Here is an 18,497-nt window from a genome sequence, read left to right as displayed (position 1 = left end):
CATTTTTTGCAATGAGAAAATGATTCTATCTTCATTTCCAGTTTATGTAAAAAGAAACAACATTTTTAATACAAATTATCTTGAAAACATGAGATAAATATTGAGATAACATCCTCCGCATAGCCTCTGCTTTTCAAGAAAGTATTAAATCCTTGTTAAAGAAGCACTGTTGTCATAATAGTTTTTAGAACAAGTTTTACTTGTCCATAAGATGCAAAGAACTCAGAAACAGGCAGCTGCCTCAAAGTAAATCAAAGACCTAGAAAAGCAGATGGCATAATTTCACATCTTAAATGTTGGCTGTGAGCCTTCCAGTAATAATTTATAAGGAGACTTCCTCCTGCCTGTTCCTCTGCTTGGCAGCATGCTGTTTGAGCCTTTCAAACAAAATAAATAGACTTCAAGCCACCAGCTTCACACACACTAACACTTACCAATGCTATTTCAACCTGACACAAGCTGACTTTGTTCCTCTGTGACCCTGGAGAGAAAACCAAGGTGACAGTTTGATGGATGGGATCTCTTTTCACAATGTGGGTTGTGACTTCACAGCCCTGTCTCCCCATTATTGCTTAGCTGAAGGAGGAGACAGGAGCAGAGGAGAATCTTCCACCATACAGAGCCATTTTAACAGTGAACCAAATGTGCAATAAATGCCTGGAACACAAAATCGTGAATTTAAGGGAATCCCTTTCCACTTGGAGTTCAGGTCTTAGGGCAGAAGGAAAAGGCTTCAAGAGGACGAATTAATCCAAATTGTTTATTTCAGACATATTTTAGTATAGGAAAATAGCAACCTCTCCAGAGAACAAAGGAAAGAAGGAAGGAAAGAAAGAATTTGATTTGTTTCATTTATGACCAAAGAACACTTTGACTGTGACTTTTGTGAATTATCTCTTACAAAGGTCTCACTGCAATAATCTGAGGCCAAAAATTGCAATGTGATGTTTTTTATTTATTACCTAAAAGACATCATAAAGTATCAGAGGATTCATATATCTTAAAATTGATGTCTGCAAATTCAGTATTTGAATGAAGATTCTCTGCTAAAATTATTTCAGAAATCTTTTTAGAAGACTAACATATTTAACATAAAAGTCCTCTTAGATTTCACAGAACTCTTCATGAAGAAACTGCTTTTCCATGGAAAGATATGAAAAAGGAAGATGGTGAATGAACTCTGAAATGTAAAGCTCCACCTCCACAGGCTTGAGTTCATTAAAGGAATCCTAATGCCTGTAGTTGGCCTCTTATTTCCTTAGAGAGGAGCACAGGCTGTTAATATATCTTGGTCTTTGTTTCTGATTGTTCATCTGATCAGATGGGTTCATCACAGATACTGGAGGGTGTCAGATCTCTGATTTTACAGGTGGATACTGGGGCCAAATGACCTGCCTCAACAAAATCTCTGGCAGAAAGCCAAACCTCTGCTGTTCCAGAATAGCTCAACCCAGCTCCAGTGATCATCCTGCTCCAGAAGATGATTTCTGAAACCAGGGTCTAGTCTACTCATGTTTGAGATAAAGCTTCATATGGTCTGTATTTGTTATCACACAAATTATGTTACTATTGTTTCTAGTTTGGGATTCAATATTCACAATTCTGAACAGGAGCCCATATCTTTTGACATTCTTAAAAAAAATTTTACTGTCTTTTTAAAAAGATGTACTTTGTTTCAGATAACCATATTTAAGTGCTTCCATATTTACAAATATTTTTGTTTTAATACAATTAGAATATACATGAGGTAGTACCCAACTTATGATACTGAAAGATAATCAAACAAAAGACAGAAAGTGATTGATATTCCACAAAAAGTAAAATCTGACAGATTTGTACAGAGGAATATCAGCAATTATCAAGTTTCATAAATTAAATTCCAATTTTTACTTTGTTTTGTTAGTTAGTTTGTTTTGGGGTTTTGTTTGTTTGTTTTTTCTTTTGTTTTTTCCTAAGAACCACCTTAGAATTACACTCTTGGTTTAGGTGACCCCATTGTGGGACTCAGGGGGGGACTCTAGCATAGTGAAAGTAATGTGGTATGAATTTCACCCTTTGAAAAGAAGTTTTAAAAGATGCACTTGTGAACCATTTGCATCCCAATTACAGTTTCTAAACTGCCACCATTGCTTCTTTGCCTCTCCCTAACAATCTGAGAGCATTCTCATTGTAAAGAAGGAAGTATCTTAAACATTTTAGAAACAATAAGGCCTCTTCACAGACCACTTGATATAAATACATTACCTCTAAATAAAAAGTTTTCTACCATCCAGCAGGTGGTTAACTATGCCACGCACAAATGAGATGAGCTCTACCGATCAAAAGGAAGAATGAAGCGTGAAAAATGCAGTCACCTTTGTACTTGGAAGCTTTCATAGAGGAACAAAAAATTCACAATGGGACAAAAGTTACAGGCACTAAAATTTTGGGAGAGCTCATTTTTCTCATTCTTGTAGCAGAATGTAACTTTCAGACTCATTATAAATACCTGAAGACAGTTTGAGCTTTAAGAAATAGCAGCACTCTGCTCTGTAAGGTTTTCTCTGCTTGCTCACAACTATGTCCTCTTATCTGTAGAATCTGTCCAAAGCACCTTTTTTTTTTTTGCACAATATTTACTCCTTTCCTCATTTCTAGGATTAACAAAAAGCATAAGGCTCTTGGACAAGGCTTTCATTTGGATAACAGCCATACATGTTTAATAGCAATCATAAGAGCAGTTCGGAGGATCTTTTCTACAAGCAGAGTGGTGCAGGCAATTGCACTGGAAAAGATTCCAGCAAAACTAAAGATTCCTGAGCTCTTTGAGACACTGGTGAGTGCACTCTGATTAATGCAATCTACTGCACCTCTTTGATTTTTTTTTAACCTAAACTCCCAGTAATTCTTAAAGGCAGTGTAGAAAATGGAATCATAGAAAGATTTGGGTTGGAAGGGACCTTAAAGATCATCTGGATCATCTGGAGATGGCATATCTTTATAAACAGAAGGAAATTCACATTTTAAAGATACACCATGTGACTTTTAAGCATTTGATTGAGAAACATGAGTTCTATGGTCAGTAGATGCTCTAAGAGTACACTTTTTAATGGGCTCCTTAGCACAGTCAATCAATTTTAAAAGTTTACTATTCAATGGTAAGGTTTTTTAATGCATTAAACACATATAACACATGTATGTCAAATTTCAGGAATATTCTTTATCTATTTGACCAGATTTTTTTTCTGAGAAAGCAGTGGGGTGGCATCTCTGCAAACTGGAAGAGGAATGACCCGACAAGGAAGAAAGGATTAACAATGAGAGGAGAACACAGTAAAAAAACCATAGTTGGGTAAAAAGGAAGAGAAATTAAAAACTGATGATTGGAGTCACTTGAGCAGGAATGTTACTGAAGTCAATGTTTCGCTTTATCCAGGGTTATCTAATAGCATTTCCCTGGGGTTTGATCTCCATGGGTTCAGCCTAAACCCAGTCTCTGCTTTTGTTTCAGGGTTGGATGAAAGCAAGGATTCAGCAGTGCAGCTGCGTTTACATTAGGAGTGTGTGTGTGAAGCTGAGGATATCTAGCTTGGAACTTCAAAGTGCATCAGCCAACACTGGTGCATCAGCCTGCAAACTTCAGTAAATATGCCAGTCTTCCTGAAGTTAGATAGAAGAGCAAAATTAAAACAGTGAAGGAAAAGAACAGCAGGGATACTACACATTGCTAAACCTCCTTCAGCAATAAGATACAAGGAGCAAAAAAGAGGTTGTCTGTAAATTTGGCAAGAAAACACATTCTGAGTGCCTTTTCAGGGGCTTTGGCAGATATGGCATGCTGGTCAATGATAAGCCAACACTGTCATTTTGGACAGTGGGGCACATCCCTTGTGCAGCCAGGAAAAATTCCCATAATCCAGCCTATCTTCCACAGCCTTCTGCACCAACCTAGGCTTCAGTGGGCAGCATGGGGTCAGGAAACATCCGTAGTGTGGACATTCCCTGGTATTTTTTAAAGATCAGATATTGTCATCACAACTGTGCTGTGATGACAGACAGACTGACGAGCAGACACACAGACACAGTTATTGAGAAGACTGGAGGGCCTTTAAAGCCCAAGCATCAAGACTTTTGTAACCCCTTTAGCATATAAAGACAAACATCTGCTAAAAAATTCTTAGGCTTGGAGCCTCAGACTGTTAAGTCTTTTGGAGGAGACACATGTATTTTCCCTGTAGTTCAGAGGTTTGCAGCACAGCTGGAATTCCAACTTTTGAATATTAGTACAGTGAAAACATATACACAATTATTTAAATAGTGATGTTCTTGTCCATTTTTCCAAAACAAAGAGAAATTAATAGAGCTAACTAGGGTATATTTAGGAAGGGGGAGAGAAGAAAGGAGTAAAGAGGGGTACAGACATATGGTATAAATAGCTTATGGGAAACTGCCCTGCAAACTGCTGCAAACACAAGCATCATCAATGCCTTACAGTTAATCAGACCCCATACAAGAAATCTACTTATACAAACAAGAATTTGTAGTACTGAGCTGGAACATAAGCACTGTTGTAGATTTAATCCCTCATTAAAGATTCCTCCCAGGAATTACCATCATATTCATATGACAAGAAAAAATAACATATGACTTTATCTGGACATTATCCAATAATGTATGCAAGAAAAGTAGTAGAATATTAGGTGTGAGAAATGCCTGAGTTAATACCATGCACTGCTCTTGCTGTGAGAAAATGTGGGATTTTTTTTTTTTCTTTTCTACAAAATAGTGTAAAATAAACCTTTTACAATCCAGGACAAATTTCGGAGTATATATTGAATGGCAGAGGATTCAGAAAGCAATAATATGGCCTAGAACTGAAATAAGAAGGAGAGAAACTTGAAAAGGCAGCTTTGCAAGGCTGGAGCACCCACTTTCCTGTTTGAGTACACTGGGAGCTCTCATTCCACAAGTGTTGTGTTTCTGTAACATCTCAGCAGCATCTCCATCCCTCTCTCAGAGGCCACTTCACCCTCAGTGCCCCAGCTCAGACCTGTATGTTGAGGAGGAGGATGGCATACCTGGTGGTCAAACATAAGGGAAACCTCTGACCATTGCAAAAGGGAGCTTCAAGCTGAATCACCAAGCACAAGTAACCACAGCAAATTATTTTTGACAACATATAAACTTCAAGGGCACTTTCCTTTACATCTCGTATTCAGATTTATGCAGTCAAATTACCTAAAATTTAACGCAATTTGGGTTTTAAGCTCTTATAACATTTTATGTTATTCTTCTGCTCAGGCTGCTCTAACCATTCTGTTTTTCCTCTCTAATGATGTATTTCCCTTCTGCATCTATTTTGTGGTTTTTAATTTGACTGACTAATCCTCTTTCTCTTATAGCAGCTTACTGGTGCAATTCAACATAATCAAAGTAGTCAGAAATTTTATTATAGTCTGCCATGTGTTTCCTTCCACCTAAAGGAACTCCACTAAAGAATAAGTTTAATTATGAACAGCATAAACTTGTGCTAAGGTCAAACCTAACTTGAATTAATGGACAACAACTGAAAAATGGACTGTCCAAAGTTTATTGTCTGTAGTGAAGAGAAAAATGTCATGAAAAAGAGTCTAACATCTGCAGCACCAGGCAAACACCATTCTCTCTTGTACCAGCTGTGGATGATGCAGTGAGCTGGCAGGTACTTATGTAACAGCTATTTTCAAAAAAAAACCGCAAATCCCTCTTATGCATGTATGATCCTGCACTTCTAAAACCCCCCCGGAGCAGGTTTGAGAGTTTCTGCATAGCTGTTTGTGGAGCCAGCAGCCTTGGCTCCCGTGCAAATGGACCTGCCTGTGAAACTGCCGGGGATCAGCCGCACAGGAGCAAAGGAAGCGTTTCCACCTCCAAACGCGATGTCAGGAGGACACCTGCCCAGGCAGCGCCTGCAGCTCCCGCGCTGAATTCGGAAGAGGAGAGGCTCCCTCCTATGGCTGAACCGCGCAAAGCTGAGCTCCACCTGAGCACGGATGCTTCAGGCACAAAGCCGAGAAAGAAAGAAAGAAAACTATAAAATATCTCTATTACATATGTGAGGCACATGGAAACGGAAATCCAGAAATCCATATCTTGCAGGAACACACAAAAAAAAGTTATAATGATGTAGTAATAATAATGACATAAATCTGAATTTTCTAGCTAAACACCTCACACTTCCTTAGAGAAATTATTTTTTAAATATATTTTTATGCTTTTGTAATATTTTAATAGCTAAAATAGCATGGCAGTCGGAGAATGGACACCTTTGTGGAATAAATGTGATCTAGAGAATAATAATGAAGATACGTTGTATAAAACAACAAATGTGTCTAACATTTTTTCAAACCCTTTAGGCATGTATGAAGCACAACACCGGGAACAAGTAATCTATGTGATTGGAACCCTACTTATGATCTATTCTTAGCTTTTTTTTTTTTTTTCTTACACTGGAAAGCCACAGTTCTGATACTACAAACTTGGAATTTGTAGTTACTTGACTGGAATTACTGGACTGAATGGTTCAGAAGCACAGGTTTACTTATCTAAAGAAATAGCAGCTGTGTCCTGAGACCAATAATGCCACTTGCCTAAAGAACATAACCATGCCAACGAGAGGGGAAAAATGTTTCAGACAATATTCAGTTATTCATTTTTTACTTGAAACAAGTTGTGGTTTTTAAATTTCCTTTATTACAATTACAGCAAGTAAACTCTTTCACCAACTCTCTCTGGGCAGCTCAGCTTACGTTCAAGCCTACCAGACCTAAAATGAGCTGTCACGAGTTCTTGGTTTCCATTGTTTTTATGGCAATACTAAAAGAAAAATAAAAATTGTGAATAGCATGCTTGGAGAAATAACATTAATTCCTCTAAATTAATAATGCATTGTTTTACAGCTAAAAAAAAGGCACAGTGGATAAAAATGTTTTCCTTTAATTTGTTTCCCATATTAAGAGGCACTAATCTTGGTTTTTCATTTTTTCCATTTCAGTCTCAATACATGTGAGTGTAAAAGAGTATGTGACCAAGTACAATAAACAACCTCTTGACTGCTAAAATTTTATTGTGGTATACTCAGCACCTGCACTAGCACACTTTTCATTAATGGACTACAGTAAATGTTTATACAACTACCAAGAGAGTTTATTAATGTGAACAAAAATTCTAGCAGATAGATCATCCTTTGCAGCAATTAACCTCTACAATAAAATGCAGTCTGACATATACACAGTTCTCTGAGGCACCTCAGATTAATGAAAGGGGGATATAAAATCAACCCTGATCCTGTGGTAAGAAATCCCTTTTGTCCTACACACCAGCTTTTTTTGTAGAGCTTAAACTATTACAGCTTTTATGAAAAATAAAAAGGAAAGGTTTAATTTTCAAATAAATAATCAATTTTTCTGCAAGAGAACCTAATATTCTCTCAGGTCTCTGCATGTGAGTGGAAATTGAAGAAGATCTGGGAAAAGCTACACAGAGATGCTCTAAGACACAGTAACTCCAAGAAGTAATTTGCTGTATAGAAACCTCAATATCTGGAATGTACCAGATTTCAGGTCTTTCATTCTGTCTTTCCCACCTTCTCTTATTCAAGGATGTGGAGGACAAAGGAATCTAATCCTCAGACTGTAAATGTCTTCTGAATGAAATTCAGTTTGAGCTGTTAAGTATCATGGACACTAGAACAGGAGGAAGTAACAACACTGCAAGTATTGTACCCTGGGAATGTCCCATTTTTCTGTAATGCAGCCATTTGATTTGTTTTCCATGTGATGAAGTAAAGGAAATTATATCGAAAGTGCCTGAAGCAACTTTAGTCTAAAATATGCAAAATGTGTTGGTTTTCAGTTGTGTGCCATTTCAACCCACATGGTCACCTCTTGCTGGCACTAACTCAACAACAAAATGTGGCATCTCTCATTCATACAAATAGTCCTGAATTAAACAAGGGTACTGGAAGGAATCTAGTTTAATCACACATGGAACTTCCCAATTCCATGTATAACCTTTACTAGCTAATTCAGACATCCCTGGTGTTTTTTTCTGATGATGATGATGACATTATTTTATTCCCATGCACACACGGACTTACTACACGTACATATGTATATATGCATACACATGTATGTGCAACCATATCACAGAAATTACACTAGAAATCACTATAGAAAAAGCATATCATTATATATATTTTTTTTAATTGCCACAGAAGCTTGACAGCATTCTTCTATTTTTCTCTCCTCAAGATTTCACAGAGCTTTTAGAACAAGTGAAGTCTTGAATATGCACCTTATTTGAATAAGAATGGGGGTGAATGTACTCTTTGGCAGCAGCAGTGCCTCCAAAGACAAATGTTGTCTCCTATTACCGATTTTCTTGCCGAAAGCCAAGCCCTGAGCCTTGCACTCAGGCTGGAATCTGCTGAGCCCATTTCAGCTGGGCTGGCAGGGGTCTTGCTCTCCAAGGGAGGAGGTCAGTCCCGTGGCCTGGAGCAGAGGGCAGGGGGCTGCAGGGTGACCCCCAGCCCAGACATTGTGCTCAGGGGCTGGAAGGCAGCTCCTCTCATGCAGGATCACGCAGTGAACCCGCCCGACACGTCTGGCAGACAGAGGTCACCTTCCATCGTGGGGGTTCATTCACACAGGCAAATCTCCTCCTCTGCATGTTTCTATCGTTTGAATAGCAACTGTGACAACAAGAATGGTTCCCTGGAGACATTTGGGGTACTGATGAACTCATTTTCAAAGAGCATTGGGAAAAGAGATAGAATTGTGGGTGTCTTACCATTAATAGAAGGCTAAATCACACAACATGTGATGCTCCTTACAAATAAAAGCAGTGTGTAGCAGTAGAAAGGATATTGTGGAGAGAAAGACTAGGTATTAATACACATTTTAAAGTTTGCACTTCGTCTCTATTGCTATTGTGTGCTTTCACTGTGACCTTGGATAATCCTGATCTCGCTGTTCTTTCCTTACCTGTCCTTATAGTGGAGTTTTTGTTCCCTCAAAAGATGAGCATTGTTAAGAAAAAGCCATTAAGCTTTAAGGGATATCCAGCTATGCTGTGGAGGAGAATCATAAGCTTTTCAGTCTGTAAATAAAAGATATATATAATAGAAGATTACCCTACAAAGTCTATATCTTGCAGATATCCCTTGATTTTTAGTTGCTCTTATTCTTGTTCTATTTGAACTATTTAAAGAAAATAATCATGAAGCTACCAGCTCTATTATTGGTATCTTAAGAAATAAATTGCTGGGTAGAGCTGCTTCCACTCTTTAGAATTATTTAGCATTTTTATTTTCCCACCAGGGAAGTTAACCATATCTTTCAGAAATTATTTATACACCAGTAGTCAGGAAAGTATCAAAAAAAGCTGCTCATTGCTGTTTTCCTTTTACTGCTGATCTTTTCATAGAATGAATAGAAATAACCATAAATTAGAAGAGAAATTTATAGCATAAAGTATCTAGCACAGTATGAAGTATCCAATCATTTTGCCTACACACAATTCCATTTCTAAACAACTCACTTAAAATTAGTAATATACTGAAAAGTATTCAACAAATCATGCTGGCTTCAGAGAGAAAGGTGATGTGTTGGACACCTGCACTGATGGAGTAACCCAGCATTGCCCAGTTCTCAGCAGTATCCCAGAGCCAGATGTGCCAGCTGTTTCTCCCTATTCACTGGCCCAGTACTGGCAGATTCTTAGCAGACATCACACACCATTTGTAGTACTACAAAGAAAAATCTGTGAGTGAACAGACACTCTGAGGACATCCCCAAGAGCCAGCAGATCAAACATCACCTAGAGAAAAGGCTGCTGGAAGCCTTGTTGTTGCATTCAGTGGGGACAGCACCATATTCTCTGCCAAAGCAGGCATACACTGCCTTTACCAACGCTGCTCCTGCACACACACACATCCTGAAGCAGCAGTAGAGAGGGTACTCAGCAGTTCTAGTGTCCAATCCGTTGCTGATCAGCACTGTGAAAACCTGCAGGGTTCATAGTTACCTGCTGTATGAGTTACAGTGCTATTTCTGATTCATATCACAATTAGCTCTAGGCCTTCTTAGCCTTCAACCCTGTAAGAGACTTAAAAATCCTACTTGTCTTAAACAGTATTAGGATCACTGAAGGATTTGCCCTCTATGGCAAACTATAAAAAAGCTGTGACTACAAAAGCCCACCCCCCACCCCAAATATGCCTCCAGGATTTCTGGAATTTGGACTTTGAGTTAAGCCACCTGACAGAACCTTGAGATAAGATAAACATTGTACTATTGTCCAATTATCTCAGGTCTAAGGAGAAGTAAACAAGGCTCATTTACTGAGGTCAGGTTTTCACACTCCTTCCCTGCCAGTCAAGGGGGAGGAGGATTTTTTGAGTGAGTGATGGTGAAAGCTCTGGTCCACATGTGACAGAAGAAGTGACACCAACCACCAGAGGCTGCAGGCTGGGCTGAGTAAGTAGACCTGAGGAGACGGGATGGTGCTGTTTATCATGTGAATTTTCTTCCCTGACACAAACTGCCCCAGCTGTAAAACTTCCCCACCCCAGGAAGGTCACATTCACACAACACATTTATGTGAGAGGTAGCTGCCATGGCTTAGAAAGGATCAACTATCAAAGATTCTCCAAGTGCCCCCAGACTCATTCCTGAGGCCTTCCACCAACTGTGTGTGATCCACAAACAGGGTGACACATCCAGTCTTGCAAAAGGCAGTGTAAATCTTCCCTGGCCCCTGCAGGGTTGATGCTTGGGTGTACCCACATATACCAGCACATATTAACCCACTGGACTCTGTGTTTTGGGGGACCCCCATGACCAAGAAAACCAGAAGAAGAGGTCCAATGGGGTGCCACTGGATCCACAGGCATGGTGACTATCTTTCTACTCTAATTCGTCTGTCACTCTCTTTCTTTGCCCTCTCTCCCTCTTTTTCCTATTTATTATTGCTCTATTTCACATTTACTGTTAAATAAAGTCCATATTAATGACTTCAGCATAGGATCTCCTTTGCACGTTAATTTGCACCGAGGCATCTCTCACTAATCATAGTAATCAGATCATGAAAAATTCCCAACATAATCACAACTTAAGTGAAAAAAATATAGCCTACTCTTTCCCTTTCTTCTCGTTTCCCACCACCCCTTAAGAGCCAACACCTCCATGGCATGGAATATGTGTTAGGTCAGAATTTCCAATGAACCTGTACCAATGAACCTTTTGTACAACCTTTTGAAGTTGTACACTGCAATGGTAGTTTGGGTTAAAAAATGCAAGACTCTAAATTCCTAGATATTCAGTTTTAGTCTGTGAAAGAGCCATCTACTAAGGTTGTACAGTGTCTAAAATATTGTGCTTTTCAAGTACAATATAATATACAAATAATATCATATAATGCAGTATAATATTATGAATAATAAGACAAAGCACTAGAGTTAGAGCCAAAATTGACATTTAGGTGAGTAAAGTAACAAGAGATTTATGGGTTTACATCCTCCTCTTTCACAAGAAAGCCATCTGTGGACAGGGATATACCTACTATTTTTATTAGATTTGTGTCACTGACAGTGACTACAAAGAAAAAAGAGGCAGGAAATGCAATTCATACTCTCAGCAGATATATCTAATGATGCTATATGAAGCATGGGTGATCTGTGGTGCTGAGAGGGATATTAGTGTGCAAGGTCTGCTTTTCCCAAAGCATTGGCAGTTGCTCAAGTGGAAAAAAAATAGGTTTTTCAACAAGGGCAAATCATCTATGTGCATATAGTGGCTCTGGTACACAGAAATAATCAGGAATTTGGGATATTAAATACTCTTCATCAGGAAATTATTGTTTCAAAAGGTTTATTCAAAAAGACAAATATTTAATGAAGATATCTAGCTTGCAGTTTGGAATCTGAATCTCCACATCTGAAATGACTGTCATAAGGACAAGCTATTTTGGGGTTTTTTTACCCTTTCTGGGGAACAGCCTAAAAATACTTTTTTTTTTTTTTTTTTTTTTTTTTTTTTTTTAATCTCAGAAGATTTTAATGGGGTGAGAAAATTGTTTCCTGCCCAGCTCTCATGGTGAGTGGCTGGCAAATGATAGCAACACACAGAATGCAAACAGCTGGATTCAATCACTGCACTTAGTAGGTCTATGAAATGGGATTGTGGATGCACCAGGTACTCTAAGAACCAGTAAAGAGAGTTCTTGCAAACTCCAGGACAGGCATCTGGCAGTAACAGAGTTCTGAGACTATCGGGGAACATGGCACATCACACACCCATTTGATGAATCAATTAATCACACCATAATTAAAATAGATGTGTAATGACCTGTGCTTTGCTGTCTTTGGAGGTGAGTATTCAGATACCAGAAGACATAGCAAATTCTTGAACTGTCTTACTGAGATACTGGTACTTGAAGCCAAAGTCACACCTTTCTAAAAATACAAATATGTGTTTCCCCAGTAAAGCTACCTTTAGGAGGAACATTGCCTAACGTGTCACTCACAGCACCATTCGGTGGAAAAATCACTCCATGTAAAAGAAGACATCTTCTAGAGAAAGATGTACAGATCCAAACTCAAAAGAAATGCATTTTTACCCTCCAGTCCTCTTGTCTTCCAAAATTCATTATTTTTTAGTATAATGTATATCTATCCCACCACATTACTGATTTAATGGTTTGGATAAGTGTTTTCACATCACCATATAATAGAACGACATTTTCAAAGTGATGTTTTATTATTCTTTTACTGATGGTGCTATCAGATGAAAGATCAAGAAGTGGATGAAACTTAAAAAATAAACATGTTACAAATCTTTGCAATTGTCAGCTTTGCTAAGTCACATACACATAAATTGAAATTTTATAGACATGGGAAAAGTTGTGTTAGCTGAAGGGGATTTGTAAGCTTACTTAAATAACAGGTTTTATATCATCAGTCAGGTTCCAACAAAAATATGTAACTTAAAATTAAAAAAGAGAACTTAAGGAACTTAAGAACTTAAGGAAATCTACTTTTTCATGTAGTTTATGGTTAAGCAAGTAGCTTTCATGGTAGCTTATGGTTAAGCAAGAGGTTAGTCTAGATTGGCTTCTAGACTTCTTCCAACCTGAATTTTGCTATGATCTTATCAACTGGCTTTTTTAAGTTTAAAGCCTCTGAAAAGAATAAACAAGTAATTTGACTCCTAGAATTATTTTTAATTAAGAAAACAAAAGGAATATAAAAAGGCAGAGTAATTTCAACAGCACTAACATGTAACACAACCATACAGCCTGTATTGCTGCATCTCTCAGGTAACTGGGCAACTCACCCCAGCAGCAGGAGCTGGGTGTGCCTGTGTTGAGACCCATAGGGATTGTTACAAGGGCCTCTCACAGTCACCCCTTCTGCCACAACTAAAGACCCCCCTCTGATCCCAAGTTTTTAAACAAATGTTGTAATTGGAGCAAAGGTGGAAACCCATTTGTAGTCTAGGGAATGTGTTATCAGGATATGTTGCTGCAGGTTTGAATGAGCCAAATCGACCTTTAGAACAGATTTCCTAATGTAGGCAGGATTTTATAAGAATGGACTAGACACACTTGTTTATACTTAAAGGTGAAGAATTAAGGCCTAAGAATATTAATTAATAAAAAAATTAACAATATTACACTGAATGAAAAAGGCTTTATAATTATGAAATAACAATTTCCTGTTTGACTAAACCAAGTCTATGTAATGACATATAATGAAGACTGAAGCTAAAATGCAGTAGTGTTTTTTCTGCAAGCATTATAGAGAAAGATTTTTGAAGAAGCTTAACAGAAAACAGTACTGAAAAAGCAGGAAAGTAATGTTTCACTCGGAGGGGCTTCTTACAGCTTCTTTATGCAAGCTTGTCTTCTCATAGTTTCTCTCCTACATTCAGGTAAAGTGTATGGTATGAAGAAAAAGAACTAAAAATTGTTAACAGAATCCTATCAGTCTTCGTTTAATTTGTGTGTGTGTGTGTGTGTGTGTGTGTGTGTGTGTGTAAAATAAAACAGCATGATGATGTTATAGATCCAGCAGAATTTGATTTCAACAAAAGCTGAACAAAGCATAAACAGGACGCAGGGAATCTACTGAACTGCTGTCCTGCACAGTCACTAATCCCCACCAGGAGTCCCATGCTTTTTATCTATACCTCACCTGAAACACATTTTGCTCTTCTGCTGCCTCATACCTCCTTTTGCTAGATAAAGTGGAATAAGGAAAAACATGAAAAAATTGAGAGGGCATGCTGGAGGTTTGGAGATACAGAATGATCTCTCTGACAAATCTGCTCATAATGGATGAAAATGCAGTCCAAATTACTTACAGAGTCTGCTTCCTCACAAACATATTCAGTGTGTTTCCCACACCTCACATGAATCCACCATGCATTGTTTAAGGTGAATTGTTTTATTACCTTTATCTGTGCATGGTAATTACATCTGATGTTTTGCATTTAACTCCTTCCTTAAACAGCATTTTTGTGTGACTTTAGAGAACAGATGTACATTGCAGGAAGTAATTCAGCAATTCAGAGAATTATTCAATTGTTCAATTCAGAGAAATGTTTACTCTCATTCCAGAGAATGTGAGTAACAAAAGCTAGAAGTATATGCATGATAGACTGCTCTTGAAATGAGTTTTGCCACTGTTTTAATTACTACATTTTTTACTCATAAATTAATTACTTCATTTACCTGTCTAAAGTAGTAAGCATACCACAGAAGGTGATCTGATTAATACTCAATACTAATGAATTAAAAATATGTTGGACTCATTTCTAAAAGCTCCAGTCATGAGAGAATCATAATTTTGCTGAATCTTAAGATATATGCAGAGAGCAGCATCCCTGCCCCATGCTATAACATCATGCATATGTATTAAAGTTAAAAATATAATAAACAAGAAAGGAGAATAAAGGGAAATATAGTTTGTCTAAACAGATTATGATGTCTTTATTAGTACAAAGTGTCAATGACCTCTCTCTATTGCTAACACACTAAACATCTTTCCTGTACTTCCTGGAAGATGGGAGAACAGTGATTCTGTATCTAGTTTTTATAACACATAACTTCAAATAAGCTATTGAATGGCTGCACTGCAAATTTCAAACATCTGCATCTCCACTCCATTCACAAATTTACCCAGGTCTTCAAACATATTCATACATGAAAGACTGTATTCCTTTAAAGTTCACAGTTCAAGGCAAGTTTTTGACACATGAATGTAAAAAAAATCCAAAAGAAACCCAATAGAAATGAAAAATATGTTTTACAATAGCAGCTCAGAAAAGAAGACCATGCCTTTGATTATGAAATTCAAAGTAGATACCTAGCAGTCTTGAATTGTGATCCTACCAATAATATCCACAGAGCAGAGCGTACAGTGTGAGTAAACTATGTGTCAGAATAACCTTCAAGGAGCACTGAAAAGAGAGAACATCATTGCAGAATAGCAAAGCACCATTATTATTTCTCCAATTTTACAGCAAATTACAGGTATATATGGAGCCCAGCACTCCAAAATAAAGTATGCAAGACTTGAAAACAATGTTGAAATGCAGAACTAGGCGATACCTACATGATTCTCTAACCCCTCCTGACTACTTAAATTTTCTTAACTGCAAAGAAATACTATGAGCTCCTTTAATTTCCTACTTAATCTTCTACAGATGAACTGTACTCTAAAAGTAGACTTTAGAGTTGCTTCTGAGGATTTGAATAGTATTTATGTATTAAAAATATTTAAAATATAGGACTTTTAGAACTTCAAAAGAGAAACACCTGTTAGTATCTAGAAAGATGATAGTATTGAAGAATAAAAGTTCTAGTGTTTCACTGGGAGCCGGAAGATATACCTTTAATAAATAACTATAACAGTCTAGAAGTAGTTACTAAAAGTAAAAACAAAATAATTCAAATAAAAAAGAAAATCTGCATGGCCTATTGAGCTATCTTTTACAGATTTCATTGCTCTCACGAGCAATGATTTGTTAAAAGCCTAACTGATAGCCACTGTCTGTAGGACCTCTTGTCTTAATAAAATACCTTCTACCTTTTAAAAATGCATATAATTAAGACTTAAAATGAAACAGCTGTTGTTGGATCATGGAACCACAGAATCAATCAGGGTGGAAAAGACCTCCAAGATTGAGTCCAATCTTTGACCAACTACCATGTCAACTACGTCATGGCACAGACTGCCACATCCAGTCATTTCTTGACCACCTCCAGGTGACTCCACCACCTCCCTGGGCAGCCCATTCCAACACCTAACCTGTCAGTGAGGAAATTTCTCCTGATGTCCAATCTGAACCTCCTCTGGCACAGCTTGAGACTGTGTCCTCTTGTCCTGTCACTGGTTGCTTGGGAGAGGAGGACAACCCTCAGCTGTCTGTAACCTCACGGGTGGTTGTACAGAGTGATAAGGTCTTTCCTGAGCTTCCTTTTCTCCAGGCCAAACAATTCCAGCTCCCTCAGCCATTCCTTGTATGAGTCACTCTCTAGACCCTTCAGCAGCTTCATTGCTCTTCTCTGGATGTATCAGACACATCCTGAACAAACAATGATGAAATATGACTCTAGTCATTGCTAAGAAAACAAATGCACACAAACAAGAGAAGACATTTAAAGTACTCTCTCTTAACAAAGACTTTTAATCTGAGGCATTATTCTGAAGTATCCTATAACATTGTGTGAACCAACCGAAAATATGAGGAGAGGAGAAATAATCAAGGCTACAAGCTAGTACAAAACTGGTTTTTCTGTAAAGGAAAATTTGTGGTCCTGGCACATGACTTGTAGCCAGGAAATCTGACTTCTATTCTCCCAGAATAAAAGAACTCCCAGATTCTTTGCCCCTTTCAAAAAAGCCCTTCCAAAAGCTGCAAATGCAGAAATAAATTAGAAACGACAAAAGGATGGTGATGGAAAAAAAACCAACCAAAACAAAACTGGCTATGTTAATCCAAATTCTTTGGTACTCCAAATTCCATTGTGGATACTTGGTTAAAGCAGCTTGTTCCCTGGCAGTCATGGCTTTCTCATCTAACTCATGGCCTCTGAATGTGCTGGCTGTGTGCCACGAGCTCCTGCACACCAACAGGTACCCCAGAACCACACACACAGGGGTGTGTAAATATGCAGACAGACAGACATGTGGAAAAAGTGGGCAACAGCAGTAGGTACTTGAAACTGTGTACAAAATTGTTCCTTTCTTAAGATGATTTTACAAAGGAGTGATGACTTTCACTAAGGCTGTAATCAGATTTTGCACATCTGTGCAGCAAATCAGCCATGGCAATAACTCCAGACTATCTGCCACAACCCAAGTTTGAGACTAGCTGCTGTGGGAAAGGCTCCTCTCCAATTTTAACCAGAAATTCTGTTTCAGCCTTGGTTTTTCCAGATTAATTTGTGAAACGAATTCCTTTTTAGCATGATACAGTTACACCAGTAGGCATTTACCAGAGAGAATACTTTGAAAATGCCCTGGATGCCAACAGTTATGAGGTGAGAGCAGAACTCCTGGAGAGTCACGGCTATTAATAATTGAAATTTGTTTTAAAATTCTGAGTATTAAATGGCTTAGCACATTTTTGTATGAACCTGCATCTTGTGAAGAAAATACAAAATATTTAGTGCCAAATGTGATGTCAAATCCCCTGTGTGAAAATAGATATTTTAAAATTTTTTTTTCTTTGCTCTTCTACTAGATGACCTTTTATTCACTTAATCTTAGAAATCTTTCTAATTCTCAAAGCAGTGGTAGAAGTTATTAAGTTTCATTTCCTGAGCATTTAAGAACTAAATTTTGTTTAAATTCTAATGGAATAATTTCAAGTTGTGATAAATAATCTCAATAATCTCTTATTTTAATCTACTGAATTTCCTTTTTTTTTTTTTTGGCTGAGCTGAGAGGGATATAAGGAAGATATATTCAATTCAGTGTTTCCACCATGAACCAGGAAGAGTTGACAAAGACAGAAACACAAATAAAGAAAAGGCTGCTCCTTTCCAGCTCTCCAGCTGTCAGGACAGTAAGTTTAGGATTACAGGGCTAAGTACTCTATCTTATTGAAGAAGTTGCTTTTGTAACCACTTCAGATAAAAAATCCGCAAAGGAATGTATTCAACAGCATTTATGAACTTGGGTTTCAGTAAAATTAATAAATATTCTTCATTTTAGAAATCAAACAGTTGCAGTGAACAGTCTTGCCTGTACTAAAATGAAAATATGTGTAAGTAATCCATGAATTTCAGCCTTGTATTTCCATAAACTGTTCAGATCCATGGCAAGGCCAGCACACAGATGCAAGCAAACACCACCTCTCTGAAGATAAACAGGAAAGGTCTGTGATATTATAGTTTAATGGCCTTTGAAAATTAAGTAGAATAAACATCTTTTGTGGTTGGTTAAAGAGATGCCATTTGGGCAAGATTCC

At 37.7% G+C, this 18,497-nt stretch overlaps 1 protein-coding gene across 1 annotated transcript in view; it reads right to left on the bottom strand.

Moving 5' to 3' along the window:
* MID1 (midline 1) overlaps window positions 1-18,497 on the bottom strand; it is a 238,773-nt gene that overhangs the window by 172,220 nt on the left and 48,056 nt on the right. The gene's annotated exons all lie outside the window — the stretch shown is intronic.

Source organism: Passer montanus, unplaced genomic scaffold (assembly GCF_014805655.1).
Source record: "Passer montanus isolate IOZ18808 unplaced genomic scaffold, ASM1480565v1 scaffold3, whole genome shotgun sequence".
NCBI classification, from domain to species: Eukaryota; Metazoa; Chordata; class Aves; order Passeriformes; family Passeridae; genus Passer; species Passer montanus.
This window is presented reverse-complemented; position numbering and strand designations above follow the sequence as displayed.